Source organism: Oryx dammah, unplaced genomic scaffold (assembly GCF_014754425.2).
Source record: "Oryx dammah isolate SB20612 unplaced genomic scaffold, SCBI_Odam_1.1 HiC_scaffold_2833, whole genome shotgun sequence".
Taxonomy (NCBI): domain Eukaryota; kingdom Metazoa; phylum Chordata; class Mammalia; order Artiodactyla; family Bovidae; genus Oryx; species Oryx dammah.
In genome coordinates, this window is record NW_024072887.1 from 1 (window position 1) to 4,731 (window position 4,731).

A 4,731-nucleotide genomic window follows, 5' to 3' on the forward strand; every position below is an offset into this window, starting at 1 on the left:
CTGAGGTGAGAGCAGCCGGAGGCTGGGCCTGTCGGATTGGCCTTCACTGAGGGCTGATCTCCTTCAGAATGGACTTGTTGGATCTCCTTGCAGTCCAAGGGTTTGTCATTTGTATCCTTTCATTTTAAAAAAGTATGAAGGCTATAGTGGTGGACATTAGATGTTATTTATCTTTCTGATTGAGGACAGCCCACCTGGGATATTTTAATGACTAGTCAACTAGACTTGTGGCTCAGAGCTGCAGGATCTCTTAAGCACCCCTTTGTCCAGTAGGAGACCAATTCTGACTCGAATCACCCGGTGCTATTCGGGATGGATAGCATCACCATGTATTTTCTTTTTATGCTGTATTTTCAGTTCTGAGTTGAGTTTTTCCAAATGGAGTTTTGCTGTCTTTACTTATTTCTTTATTCGGATTCAATTTTTTGGTTTTCGCTGATGATTCTTAAAGAGAAGAATAACCTGAAAAAGATACTATTGGACGGGGTGCTTGATGTAAATCACAAGCAAGAAAACATGCCAAGGGCCAACGGAAAGGCATGTCCTCGGTCTCACTCTCTGTCTGGTTCTCGTCTTACTGTCCAGTCTGTGCGGGGCTGTTGAGACCTTTCACCAATGCACCATGTAGGTCTGAGTGGCCGTGAGGGTCGTGTGAGCTCCAGAGCACAGAAGGCAGTTTTGACTTCACCGATTTCCCGGAAGTGCTGCGTTCCCTCCCTCCCGAAACAAGGCTGTCTAAGGTTTCCTTTCCCCCTTAGAGAACCCCCGATCAAGACCTGGCTCAAGTGATCGAGCTCCAAGAGATCATCAGGAAGAAGTCATGGGAGCAGAGGGAAATGAAGGACCGCCTGGCAGCCCTCTCTGCCCACGTAACACAGCTGGAGAAGGACCTGGACACGGCCAGGAAGGACCTGGACACGGCCAGGACGGACCTCCTCAAGTCCAATGAAGTTAACCTTAAACTACAGCGGGAGGTCCGCGAAGTGAGTGACAGTGGGCGTGTCTGTTGTCTTGAGGCGGAATGTGGGTCCCTTGTTCTCCCAGTGATCTCAGCCTTGGCATGGCTGCCTGAGCCAGAGCAGAGCACTGACGAGACCGCGACTGGCTGCCTTCCCCGCCTCTGCATCGAGGTCTCTGGGGTAGAAGAGGCCTGGTCCAGGTGGTCCGTTGGCAGTGGACCAACAGGAGGGCAGTCCTAGCGCTGTGCTGCACCCTGGGTGTGGACTCCTCATTTCCACAAGTTCTAGGGGGCCTAGTGTGTTCCTTTTTTAAACATTCATTCATCCACTCATTCATTTATTGGAGTATAGTTGATTTACTCTGCTGTGTCAATTTCTGCTATGGAGCAAAGTGAACCAATCATATATATATATATATATATATATATATATACACACATATATCCCTGTTTTTTAGATTTCCTACCCATTAACTTCACCGCAGAGCACTGAGTAGGGTTCCCTGTGCTGTACAGGAGGTCCTTACTCGCTGCTGACTTGATGCATAGTATCAGTAGTGTATAAATGTCAACCCCAATCTCCCAGTTCATCCCCCTACCTGCCTGCTGAATGTGTTCCTGATGATGCTGAAATTTCCTTCTGATTCACTCAGTCTGTGGAGCCCGTTCTCTCGGAGAGATGGGAGCATGCTGTGTGGGCTCTGCTGAGGCAGCTTGCCTGGCCGCCATCTCTAGTTTTCTGAGGTTCCGCTCCTTGAAGGGATGTGTGACATGATACTGGCGGTCAGACAAGTCGAGTGGCGTTTGCTCGCCCTCAGGTCCTCAGGCTCGTGCTGTGTGACCATGCGGAATCAGGATGTTTCTGGCGGTCGTGTCTGCTGGTGTCGTGATTTATGAGAAACTCCCTAGCGGTCACTGTGAAAACAGAAGAGAGCTGGGGGCTCAGGCCTCCTCCTGGGAGCCTCGCCTCTCCTCTGTGCGCACACAGACCGCGCCGGCCCTGCCCCACCCTTCCCCCGTGAGGCCGCCTCAGAAAGCACCCCTACACCATATGGGACAGAAGGTGCACTTGTTTAGTAGCTCGGGGTGAGTAATTCTGTGTGAGAACAAAAACAGAAATATTTCCACATGTTTGTATAACCTGTTCACACTACTCTTTGGCAACAGGAGGAGATTAGGTGGCAGAGGTTAATACGTAGAGAATTCTGGAAAAAGCGTTTTTAAGTCCTTTCACTTTTGATGTTAGGACAACATCGGTTACTTAGTGAGCACAGAGGGACCTGAAATGGATTTTGAGCCAGCGGACAGGAGTCACACCGGCAGCAAGCTCTGCTCCTAGTTGGAGCGTTTCCTATATGTGGTGTGACTGCTTTAGAAGAACTAGGCTTGAGAAGGCTGCTCCGAGTTGTGTTACACTTTGACTTTGTTTCCACTCATTAATATTCTTCCTCTAATTTTGAGGAAATTGCATGAGAGTTTTCCAAATTTTACCCGAGGAGATGAGCCTCAGAGCTCCCTGTTGGATCTGTTGAAGGTCCCTCCTTGTTCTGGGTCAAGCCCGCCTGTATGGTGTAGGGGACAGAGGTCCTCATTTCATGCCAGATACCTTCCCTCCGGGAATTCTGGCAATGCCAGAGCAGTTTAGTGTACTTTTTGTTTGCTGTTTGGGTTTATGATGTAGAAAAGAAGCTTGGTAAATCGAGTGGCCAGACAGACGTTAAGACAGATGGGTGCCCTCGTGGCAAATGTGACATTTGAGGTAGCCGCGTTTTTGCTCACATCTCAGAAAACTGCCATGTCTAGGACTTTCATTTTGAGGACACTAATATTATGTTTGATTTGAAACTTAGGATTTAGTCCCGCTTTTTTCCTCTGAAGTGTATCGGAGTATTCTATGATCATGACTTACCTTTTCTCCTCTGCAATGCCTGGTGTAGGCTATGGCCCAGAAGGAGGATATGGAGAAGAAAATCATTACACCTGTGAAACGCTACCTCGCTGCACAGGGCGAAGCCATCTCCGTGCACAACCTCGATGATAAACTTGAAAATGAAATCGCAAATAAGGATTCTATGCATCGACAGGTAATGGCTTTTACTGAACTGTGTCTGACTTTTATAATAGTGAATACTGAGGAAGGAAGGTAAAGACCTTTTCATGTGACTCCCATGTTGGAAATCACGTCCCAATGGAAAGTTCTTAGGACCCTAAAATACTGCGTTCAAAAGTGTGGATGTACATCACGATAAATCAGCTGTACTGAAAGGAAATACATGTTTTTAAAAATTGAGGGTGACTGCAACTTACAGGTTTGAATTATTTGGGATTTGGGTTAACCATTGTGTGGAATTCCACTCCTGACTCTTGTTTTACTTGACTTGAATCTGTTGGCTTGTTAGCAGTTTTACTGAAAGAGCAGAGAGCAGCAGGGAACATCGCAGCAGCTGGCTGCCTGTTGGGAACTGGGGTCACTGTGATAAAAGGCCGGGTTAGAGCTCCAGTCTGATTAGGGTTTGCACTTCCTGTGGTTTGGTGAGCTTTACTCGCTCCTGTTCCTGTGTGGTCTCAGATAATCAGGACTTAACCAGGAAAACCAAATCTGGCTTCTCCAAAACAAAGTGAGTCAGTCTGGTGTGTGACACAGTGTATCATTGGCTCCACTACAAGACTAAGACACTAGAAAGCCATTGAAATGTATGATGTGGAATGCTAATTAAGAGCATCACGATATAGAAAATAATGGCTGTAAAAGGCAGATCAGAAAAGACTACGTACCATATGCTGTTGTTTTCTGAGGGTTTTAAAGCGTCTCTTATTGTTTATGTATGTACATAGAGTAATACGCACACAGAAAAAATAAGAAAGCTGCTTAGAAATAAATGCTAACCTCTCAGGAACCTGAGCGTATAGATAATTTCATTATTTTTCTTTTTCAAAAAAGAATCTGTCTAAATGTTCTACACTGAAAGTTTTCAGAGTAAGAAGATCTGTTAAAAGAATAACCATGCATTGACAAATATTAGTTGACTGGCATTTCCCCAAGCACACTCTGATCAGGTCTGTATTTCAGAGGAGATGAAAGCCATATTTTTGCTTCCAAGCCCATGGCCGTCTGTGGTCAGTAGGGTTCCCGACAAATGATGATTCTGGTGTTTTAAGAAGGGTCAGTACTGACCCTTAACTTGTCAATAAGAATGAATAAGCTTCTACAGAAACCTGATCTTCTTTAAAATATAAGAACTTAAAAAAAAAATGACTTCTTTGGAGACGTTTAGGAAAAGCAAATAGTCTGGCAGGAGGTGTTCTGCCCACTGAGACCAAGGCCAGGAACAGTGAGAGACAAATTACCGTGATGCAGCTTCCGAAACAGAACTAATCCTGTAGACACACGCATTTAGCTTTTGTGTCAGCCCACTCAAAATGGCAGAGGCTACACCACGGGGCCCATTTTAATGTTCTGCTCTCCCTTTGTAGAAGGAGGCTAAAGACCGACAGTTGCAGGTGTGCCTGGAGCTGGCAGAGCAGAAGCTGCAGCAGATGCTGCTGTAAGTGGAGGCTGAGCTGGTTCAGCGGGTGGCTGCGCTCTCCAAGGTGCTGGTCTTGGTGATGACCCAGGCTTCCATTACCAGCTCTGGTCTGTTCTGATTGAGAGTACAGCTTACCCTCGGCACTCTTTATTGACAGTGGGAAATTTTGCTTCGGTACTTTATGGAAAGAAAGCAATCAATAATACTGTGATAAAAAATAGTTCAAAAGTAGACTGTACATACTTT

General features: G+C 46.1%; 1 long non-coding RNA gene across 1 annotated transcript; it reads left to right on the forward strand.

The window, feature by feature from the left end:
• The first annotated feature begins 935 nt into the window (after nt 1–935).
• Nucleotides 936–4,534, forward strand: LOC120859755. The gene is made up of 3 exons (XR_005720143.1): nt 936–983; nt 2,896–3,042; nt 4,433–4,534. It is a non-coding gene; the product is annotated as an uncharacterized LOC120859755 (long non-coding RNA).
• The last annotated feature ends 197 nt before the right edge of the window (nt 4,535–4,731 follow it).